The sequence below is a fragment of the Falco cherrug genome, chromosome 4 (assembly GCF_023634085.1).
Source record: "Falco cherrug isolate bFalChe1 chromosome 4, bFalChe1.pri, whole genome shotgun sequence".
NCBI classification, from domain to species: domain Eukaryota; kingdom Metazoa; phylum Chordata; class Aves; order Falconiformes; family Falconidae; genus Falco; species Falco cherrug.
Window position 1 is genome coordinate 76,401,693 of NC_073700.1, and position 10,980 is coordinate 76,412,672.

A 10,980-nucleotide genomic window follows, 5' to 3' on the forward strand; every position below is an offset into this window, starting at 1 on the left:
CTTCCTTCCTTCCTTAACCCAATACATAGGCACCTGTAACAAGCTCGGTACAGAACACCCTCCTCAGGTTCCAGGGGCATTAGCTGTCTTGCTTTACACGTAGAAGACTTCACTTTTGGGGAAGGAGAAGTGAAGTCTTGGTTGCTGTCTCCCCCTGAAGATCTCTGGTTGCTTAAACTTCAGTCAGACCCTGGGAACTGCTGTTCCCCAGGAGGGACTGGGGGCACCGGGTCCTTTGGCCAGGTAAATGTGCAGCTTCACATTCAGGATGAACATGGAAGGGAGATTTCAGCAGTCCCCTGACATTTACCTCTGTGCTCAAATGTGCTGATTTATCACCCTTCTGATAAACCATGTTCAGCAAAACCTCACCTTTTCATCCCATATTCTCCCAATATTTGGGGGAAGTATACGCAATGGTTCTGTCCTTTAGAAAGGTTTTATGCTGCCTTTGTGGTGCTGTCAGTAGAGATTGCCATGGGAGATTATAATCCTCGTGCTATCAAACTGAACGAATTTAATACATAAAAGTGCCACATAGTTAATGTGACTTTACATTATCCTCAGATTTTTTTCAGGAACTTTTTCAAAAAATGATGTTGCTATTTTTTTCTTTCTTTCCACCCGAATATCAGATAATCAAACTATGTTGTCACCTGAAATACAGAATTAAAAGAAGATACACAAACCTCTAAAATGACCTAAACCAATTTTCTTAGTTTTCTTTATATTCAAGTGAAGTGATTTCAGGAAAAAATTTCCAAACATGATTAAATATAAATATCAGCTAAAACGGTTGATACTACAAATAATTTGTTGTAGAGGCTGAAACTACTTACCTGAATTGTCAGAATTCTTTGAAAATATAAAATCCACTACATTTGTTTTGAAGTTCAAGGTCAAGAAAATATTTCAAATAGTATGTATTTTAGAATAGTTATAAATCATCAAAAATACACTTTCAATAAAGTGTTTTTTTCTTTTCATCACAACCTGTAGAAATGTTTAATCTTTTGTTTTCATGAAAGCAACATTCTATTGATTATCATTTCTGATTTAAAATAGGCAACTATACATTTATGTTTTATCAACAATAGAGGTTTCCCCATAAAGAAATTAATAAATCTCTTATTTCTTTTATAACTGAAAACATTTTAATTATTAGAAATTTACAGCTATTTTGAGAAAATAATGTTTTAAGAAGCTTATTAAATATTGTTATGAAATGAATTCTGAATACCATTTGTTGTTAATTCTAAACTTACTTAATTCTAAAGTATTTTTTGTTCTGGAAAAACACAAGTTTGCAAATGTGTATTGAAAGAGGAAGAAAAGAAATTTCTTTCTACATCACTGTTTTCTGATTTTACATCAACTGTTTCTTTGTGAAAAATATGTTTCCCAGTATTTTTCAATTCCAGTATTTTTAATTCTAGTAATTTTTTTTAAATCACAGCGAAAGAAACAACTTATACTGAAATGCATTTAAAGAGTAAAATTCTAATGCATTATTTGAATTGAAATTAAAGTGCAAACAAACTCTATTAAAACTAAAAAGAAATTATGCTACATGCTGTATATAAATTATTTTCATAAAATGAGGTCTGTAATGTTTTGCTGGAAATAATGAATAAGCCAGTGGTGTGGAAATGGATAACAAGCAATTACCAGAATGAGTATAAAGCAGTTGATTAAAATAAGCTGGTAGTGGTGGGCAATACCAAGAAGTGTGATGAATAGACTAAGACTTTCAGAAAGGATGAGACACAGTGTATTGTTTTGCTTTGCGCGTTTTATCTGTGTTTTGGGAACAGCTGAGCTTCTGCTGGGGATTCACAGTTTGACCTTACAAGAAATCTTCTACTAAACAGCATGAAACTTCCTTTTCAAAGTACAGATTTTCAGAAAGCTTTTGGAAAATAGTTTGCTTTGATTATGGTGTTATTACTGGGTTTTGTTTGTTCATTTGCATCTTCAGTCACAGTTATTATGATTTTTAACTGATTTTTCTGGCCATTTATCCTCAAGAAAACACCTGAACGGATGTGCGAGCAACTATCGTTATAGTAGAGAGACTATTGTCAACTATTGTGAATATGAATATTTAGAACCTGCAGCAGCAAGAAATTGTTTTTAAATGGTAGCATAAACCATGCCTTTTTTAGAAGTTCCCTTTAGCAACCTGAAAGAGGTTTTATAAACAAAACAGTATTTATACTCTGTAGAAAATTATTCCTGAAAAGATATTTCAAATATCACATCTCATACTGAACTTGGGAAATAATTACTTTCACCTATCAATACCTGTGTTATAGATGTGTGAAAATGGACTGTAAATATATGCTAAATATTTTAAGCTACTTTTAATGAAGCATAGGCATAATGAGAAATGTGATATAACTGAACACTAAGAATTAATTCCAATGTGAAATATTAAATTTTTTTCAATCCATACCTTCTTAGATAGTTGAACAAAGACACAACAAAAATCTAAATCATATTTACTGAAAAGTAATTCATTAACATCCCCATAATGTGTTAACTAATTCAAATGAGAGAAAATACTGTCTAATCCATGTACAATGTATGCAGCCACTGCCTAATTGGCAGTGATTAAGGCATCTAAGCCAATTACAGTATGAGGTTTAGTTTATTTTTCTTTCAATAAGAGCCTTTGTTTATAGCAGATAATTTTATGTTTTACAAATTGTATCTTTCCATTATTACAGCAATAAACTGTACTGCAGGGCTGTTGTTTCTTAGTACAAAGAACCATAACATAATGTTAGGCATTTAAACATATGCATATTTCCCCATATTTGTTTGTGTATGCTTTAGTAATTGCCAGTCGCAGGAGTGGCCAAGAAACGTGCCATGTGAAAAGCATGCCTACAACTAACACAAGCCTGTTTGCTCCGATAGTCTCTGAATACTCCAAGGAATGCACCTGAGTGAATCCACCTGTCGTATTTTCTTATCCAGCTCTGAAGGCAAGAGCCAGCAAACTTCCTTGGCTTTCTTCAGAAAGTTGACTTTGGGGGATTATTATGTGATGGAAGATCAAGGACAAAATGTATACCTAGTGTCAAGAAAACGGCTTGCAATTTGTATTTGCACAGTTCCCTCGAAGCTTTAGCTGGGAGCTGGGTCCCCGCTTGCGCTCCATGCTATGCAGCATCACACTGAAAGGCAGTCTGCACCAAACTGCTTGCAGGCAGAGTCAGGGAAATGGAAGGGTAGAGAAGGGAAAAGATTCACTGAAAATCACACTGCAGATCAGTAACAAAAAAATAGAGCAAGAAGATGGAGTTTTCTGGATCCCTGATCCTAGGATCTAGCACAAGGGTAAACAAACCGTGGCATGCTTGCTGCAGATGGTCTCCAAGGTGGTGGGGTCCCGGTGGCATGCTTTATGCCATGGGACTGGCAGCCAGGCTGTGCCACTGTGGAAGCTGCTAGGTAATCCAAATCCCTAACAGGAATGACAGCGAGGAAGCAAGCCAGCGGGGTCTGCTGAGATGGGCACTGGCAGCTCATCCTGGGACCCCACGGCACGCAGCACAAGGTGGGACTCCCAAGAAGCCAATGCCATCTCCCATCTGTGGTCCCTTGCTGGCACACTTCCTTTCAGCCCAGAGCGCCGAGCTGAAGGGTATCTGTCTTGGCCTCAAGATTAAGATTTTTTTGGAACGGGGCTCATAGGGGCAGAAGTATCGGCCACCCTGAAGCTGGCAATAGCCAACAGTTGAGGGACACAGTAGGAAGGGACCTGTGTTTTATTTTCTTTCAAGTGTTTTCCCTAATTTGCAGTCATTGCTCATTGGCATTCTATCCTAGACTTCTTTATAGGGACACTTGGCATGGGCAAGATTCTTCCCTCTTCCTTTCTGCTCCCTTCATTTGTTTTAGTGGGCTTTTACATCTGCTTCAGGTAAGTGTATTTATGTTTGTGCATGTATATTCAGTGGATGGCCATATCTTTTTTTCTTCACGCCTTTTGTAGAATGCTTATTCGTAATCTGTGTTTTCTACCAGTGTAGGGGAGAAGCAGAGACAGATCTTAAGCTGTGAAAACTGATGTTGTCCATGGAAGCTTTCAAAGAAAACCCTGTTTGATTTTTACACCACAATCCTAAACTTTTTGTGTCATTCAGGTCTTAAAAAATGGCTCACAATATGACTTGTTTTAGAGCGTAGTTGTGATCAACAAAGTTGGTCACAGAAAACAGGACTTCACCCAACTGATCTGGCCCTGAGTAAACATAGTCTTATCTGTTAGTAACAGTGACTAATATAAGATTTTATAAATTTTTCCTCTGTTAGTGTTTCACAGAAAGGGAGCAGACTTTGAATGTAGATAATGCATAGATCAAGTTCTTAAACATGTTCCAGTTGTGGGTTTCCTTCTGTCATGCAGAAAGAACTTACCTTATCCCAGAGCCCACACGGCATTTAACTGGTGGGTGGCCAGTAATCCTTTTTTGCGCTGCCCTTGGGAATTAATCAAATTTGATCTGGAGATCACCAGTTCACCCAGAACACCAGCATGCCATCTGCATAGTCCCATTTTGGAGAGCCATGGCATATTTGTTCCTGCTTAATGAAAAATACAGTGATGTTTGTCGTAGTGTGCTAGAAAAACTGGTGTATGCGATAGGAACATGCCCAAAGTATGATATCACTGTAAGTTAATGAACATTTAGCCAGTAAATCAAATAGAAACAGGACCACATGCAATCTCTTGTGTCAGCCAGTAGAAATAAATGTAATGAAAATTAAGCTGAAATTATATAGCATTTGACTACAGAAAAAATGAATAGTGCAAAACTACTGGGAGCTGGTAAGAAACTGCTGCTCTAAAGCACCAAAGAAGCACCATGCCACAACAGTCAGGTGATGGAAGGGATAAGGAATGGCTGCCGTTCAGCAGCTGCAATAGGGAGCTGTGTTTTATTATGTAGAAATACCTGAGAGTTACGTTGAATCATAGGTTGATTTGTATGGGTTTATCAGGTCTATGCTGTTTATTGCTCTATATCAAGAAAAAATTGGCTTAATTTACTGCACAGGTCTACGTTAGGCATTAAAAAACACCTTCTGAAGACAAGCACATAGTTAAGAGCAAGTACTCTAGCACAAGGTCGGACAACCACAAGAGGGAAACATCTTTGGGAATGATCCAGTTTTGCTCCAGAGAACAGGGATGGACTAGGTTATTCTGAGATCATCTCCCTTCTAGCTGTATGCATTTCTGATTGTCTACCATTCCTGAGTACACAGACAGTAATTATAAGCATCAACAACAGCTGCCATAGAATGCATTAACATTTGGATAGAAAGTAATTTTATATATCCTGGAAAAGCACTGGGAACATGGAAAACCTGTAGCTAACTGCTCTCTAACATGTAACAGCAAGTGTTTGATACTGATCATTCTGTCTACACTGCCACATCAGTGACCCACCTGTTTCTTCCCAGTGAGCTGGTAAATACATAGCAACAATTTGGAAAGGGGAAAACTTGGTCTGCCTTACACAGTTCCATGGATTAGAAAGCTGGGATAAGAAGGAAGACAAAACTTTAAGAGCAACCAAAATTAGTAGTAATGACAACAAATTATAACAGCCAGTGTAATTTACCTGTGTTTGGCATCCAGTGATGCCACTTCTGTGTAAACTGTAATAAATGTTGAGTGCAATGCTGCAAATGTTGGTAAGTCAATATGCTTACCTATCACATGATGTATTTAAATTAGAAACTCTATTAGATAAAGATATATATTTCTACATCATATATATTACTCTGCCTACAAAACTGACTTTATATTCTTATCTCTATGGAGTTATACCTATGTAATGTTGAAGGAACAGTTGCCTTTTTGAGTGTCATGGAGGCTGCTATGGATTCTTCATCTCACCCTAGTGCCGTAGGGCAGGAGCTAATGTCTTCTGCAAAACAATTCCTTCCATGTTACCCATGGCATAGACTTAGAAATAAAGTGCTATTGAATCCAAATTGTCACTCTCACTGTTTTTATTATACTGCACATTTGTGTAGACCTCAATATTTCTATAGTAGGCACAAAGTCAAATGTATGCTGAAGTCATGTAGATAACAGAGGCTATAAAATGTTGTTGTCTACTGTTTTAATGGAAAATTGGACTTTGCAAATAGTGGGCAGGTGTGTTTTTCAATATAGAAGCGCTTCTGCCAGTTTTCTGTAGAGTATGTGATCTCATTGCACATGGATTTACATGCATAACTTCTATTAAAATCAATCAATGTTACTTGCGTAAATGCCCTTGCTTGTCCATAGGAATAATATATCCCTTAAGGCTGCAATACAGTTTAACCTGTTTAGTAAATGTAATGTAATACTATAGTATGAAAAAGACTTGGGAAACTAATGTTAAGCATGCACTAACTCATTTTAGGAACATTCCAGATTCATAAATACATGAGCTGTTTATTATCCACACATACCAGAAAGCTTCTATCAAATATAATTATGCAGGAGATTATGTACAATGGATGCCTGCCAATATTCCCTACTTGTACGGCCACTATTATAAGATGGTCAGTTCTGAGTGTGCAGTCTGGCCTTCATCAAGAGATACCCTCCTTAGGCTGCTTTAGAAAATTAATTATTTGTTTTCATGCGTGGTGCAAGCAACATAGAAAACACCAACACTGATGTCAGGATGTCACATTTCTAATTCCTATACCAAGCAGAGGAGGTAAATGGGGGGTTTCAGGCACCAGATAATGGCAGCAGCCAATTTAAAAAAGAAGTACAAACAGCTGCACTGGGTCCAAATAAAGATCTCTGTAGTGCAGTCTGTGACAGTGGTTAATAATCTATGCCTAGGAGAAGAATTGAAGTGTAGTACTATCAGTTCCCTGCTCTATTATTACTTTTTTGATATAAAGGAAATTGTCTGATGCCTAGAACTAGGGATTAAAACCCAAAAGTTCAAGTTCCTAGCCTTGCCTCTGCTAATAGTGCATAAAGCTGAGTAAATAAGAAACTCTGTGCACCAGCCCAGCCATTGCTAATATGATTCAATTATTCCTGTTTCACAGGGTGAAGACCGTGAAAGTCCTACACAAGGGAGCACTGTCATTATTTATGACAGTGAAGTAAAATCATTATTTATCTCTTCCTAGCTAAGAATACCCTGAATTTTAATGGGAAATTGCATCACCTTTCAAGCGTGGGTGTATATAGGTGCACATGCGTGTACACACACAGCTCAAATATTTTGCTCTGAACAAGATCTAACATTGCTGACAAAATCTCACCAGGTATTAAAAAGAGAAGACATTAAAAGGCAAAAATAATTACCTGAGGGTTAGACTGTATAATTGCATATTTTATGATAACATAAACATATTGAAATCAAATTTAATACATTACAAAGTTATGAACAAAATTGTACAGAATACTTGTGTTCCTTCTAAGCTGAGACCTGGGAGTGCTGCAGTACTCCATGTCAGGGCAAGACCAGGGTGTGTACAACTCCCTCTTCCTCCTCCTTTCCCTATTCTCTATGCCCCACTTTCTGCAGAAAGTAGACCCAGATTTCTGGGCTGGACAGGACCTGAACACCTTCCTGCCAGGCTGGAGAGACAGAACTCAGTGACTTACTGGGATTCTTCATTGCAGGTTGGCTTAGATTTATGTCTGAGCAATTTCTAACATCCAACTAACGTAGCTATTTTGTTTATTTATTTCCTCAAAGCTTTGCCATGTCAAAATTTACTGCACATATTTTCTAAGTACTTAGGGAAAAACAACCAGAAGCAAGAACAGAAAGCAGTAGAGAGGTAGGTGCATACAGCCTGCTCCATCCAGCCTGCCCACTATTGGTATAAGAGGAGCTGTAACTGAAATTTTTCTAAGCCTCTCTGCTTCGCTCATTAAACTTGCCTGATCTGCTTTTATGTCACAACTGGAAACATCAACCAAATCTACCCTTTGGCATGGTTCAGAAGCGAACCTCTCCATACTAATTCTATGACTGAATGTTTCAGTTTATTCTTATATATGGCTCAATTCCAGGAAAGACTAATGCATCAAAATGTAACTTGCAAGGAATTTGGATGTCCAGATTTATAATCACAGTCCCAAAACTCCCACTCTCCTACTGCCTAAACTGAAGTAGACCAAATTCAGTAATTCAGGTTTTGCATTTGGGGATACAGCAGTTTCCAGAAATGCCCAATAGCAATGTAGAACAAAAGTCATTAAGACAGTAATTTTAAAAATCTACCAAGAACAATAGGCTTCTCTTAAGCCTATTTGAAGTCAGAAGTTAGGTGGGTTTCTTTCCATGTAAATGTTTACATATTGTTTCCACAGTCCTTGAAAGCTCTTAACGGTTACAAGTAACAGCTTTGCCGTAACACCTGCCATTCAGAGAAAACCAGGTTGCTGCAGTTAAAAACTAAAAGTGTTCTTATATTTATCGTATAGTTACTTTCCCATACTTAAACCACTGTTTATCAGAGACTAATTATCCAAAGGATTTTATTGCAAGATAAGAATCTTATTGCAATTTTCACTTTTTTATTACATGAGCATGTGGCTAAAATACAAACACATTGCATAGGACTGCCTTTTCTCTTGAAACCACGCCTAAAGGAAAAAAAAAGTCATGCGGCACCACCGAAAATATTGCTTCTGTCAAGGTTCCTTCTATCAGCTTCAGCCTCCTTAGGAAAATGTGAATCCTTTTCTTTGCTGTTCTAAAAATGGTGTAAAATGTTGGGATCACATGACAGATGTTTTTCTTACCTGGGATGTTTTTCTTAAACTGGGAAACACCTGAAAACTATTAGGTTTGGAGTATTAGGTAGAGAAGCAATGAGTTTTGGGTGCCAGAAAATGATCGTTCATACCTAACCTCAGCGTACTCTGCAAAGACGCTGTGGAGCCCTGCGAAGCTGCTAAACTCAGTAAAGGCATGGCATGAAATTTATGGGTAGGAAAATGGAGACAAAAAGACTAGAGCGAGGTAAAGACAATGGAGGACAACCTGAATTTTGCCACCTCAATCTGTGAGCCGGCTGTTCCTGCCACAGGAAAGGGAACGGCAGGGCTAAGGGACTTGGACAGGACTCTGCAGAGCTGAGCTGGATCCAGCTGCTACGATGGGAGGGAAGGGGGGGTGAGAGGCAGAGGCACTGGAGGCCCGTGGCGCTTGGCGGCCAGCTTGCCCAGCATGGCTACCAGCAGTGCCATCGCACCTCCTTCCTGCCAGTGGTTGTCCCCGTCTTCTGGCATAGGCAAAGCAGGCAGTGAGGCCACATTTTGCTGCATCCTTCCTCCCCTTGCCCCCTTGCCATTTTGCTGTATACTGGGCTTGTTGAATGGAAGTATTGACAAAGCTATGCCCTCCTCTCTTACTGTCTTAGTGATCTCTTGCTACTGTTTTAACATTTCTCTTGTATATATACATGCTTTCCAGGACATGAAGTATGTTCTCATCTCCCAAACACAAATTACCCCTAAGCATCAGGAACTACAATATAATGACGAGTAAAGCTGCCTTCTCTGTGATGGAGAGAAAGGGAAATGGTACTTGTGTATATCAAAGACTCTCTCACTTTATACAGGGCCCAGCAACGACGCACTAGAGTAAAAGGAATTATTCTTGAAGAGTTTGGGTTCAGCCTGCCACAAAATTGTGCTCAGGGGAGTCTCAGACTGCAAGGAGGAGCTGAACTCCCATTCACTGAAGGCAAAGAAAGTTCAAGCCTATGCACCACCAAAAGAGGCTCAGTACCTTTTAGGACTGAACCAACAGTTAATTAATAGGGCTATTTGCATATATAGTTATGAAGTTTAAAATGTTTATCCTTTTTTAATTAGAAACCACCATAATAAGGGAAGAAGGCATACAGCTGGCTGGAAATCTACAGGATGCATCGAAAACGACAGCTTTTTTGTATAAGATGTGACAGCTCCTCAAAAAAAACTATTTAAGGTTTGAGGGAGAAAAGCATGCAAATAGGATGCCTGGCTTTCAAAAGTCCTTCCAGCAGCTTGCATGAGCTTCCAGGGGAGCTGCTTGGAACTCAGAGGCTTTCAAGGACTCTAAAGATTTTAAAAAACAGGTCTATTATTTAGATGTCTAACTTGAGGGTTCTGCTTCCGAAGTCACATTTTATATCTCCATAATGGGTTGGGGACTTATTCATGCAGCAAAAGAAAGAAATCTGAGGGTAAAGATTATGGGCTAATTTCACTTATTACCCATCAACAAAACTTTTTGAGCTCATCATCCGAAAGAACAAATTAAAAGATGGACATTTAAGAGTGCAGCAACAGACTCACTGCTCAGTAATGTTGTATCAACTCTTAATAACTCAGCACAGAAAAAACATAGGAATGAAACCAGTTACTGTGGTTATTGCTTATCAGCTACACAACAAGAAATTTGACTCAGCAAAGTAAGCTGTCAGGGCTGCAGACATCAGATTAAGCACACAACTGCCTTTTGCTGCAGGGTAATAATCAATGTGCAAATTTAAAATTAAACTGGAAAGTGTTTATTCTGAATGTCCATTGTGGTACTAAAAGATCAACAAAAATTACTAACATGAAGTGCCTTAGTCTTCCCATGCCCTGGACTTTGAATATTTGGAAACTGATTTTTATTTAGTTGTTCAATACTTTAGCAGAAAGGAAAATATACACTGTTCTTGAAAAAGATGGAATTTATGAGTTGTTCCTAAGTTTACCCATCGTGATGAATCTGTAAAATTACAATTTTAAAATAAAGGAACAAAGTTACTGTGAATCCAGCATTTTATTTGGCAGCAAAAGAAGCCTAAAAAAGACTCCTGCAGTATATCCATACCAGTTCAGGCATTTGCAATATAGTAATAGAGCAAATTACTATCTGTCTTCCAATCGAAAACAGTATCACTGGAGATTTGTATCATGCTATTTAAAAGCCTGTAACTGTGAAAGCT

The 10,980-nt window shown here is 38.2% G+C and overlaps 1 protein-coding gene across 1 annotated transcript in view; it reads right to left on the bottom strand.

Annotated features, from left to right (window-relative positions):
• Nucleotides 1-4,589, bottom strand: part of CDK6 (cyclin dependent kinase 6) — a 147,399-nt gene extending 142,810 nt beyond the window's left edge. Inside the window, exon 1 of the mRNA XM_055706595.1 lies at nt 4,429-4,589. The gene's annotated coding sequence lies outside the window, so the exon portion shown is untranslated. The remainder of the gene's footprint in view (nt 1-4,428) is intronic.
• Nucleotides 4,590-10,980: the final 6,391 nt, after the last annotated feature.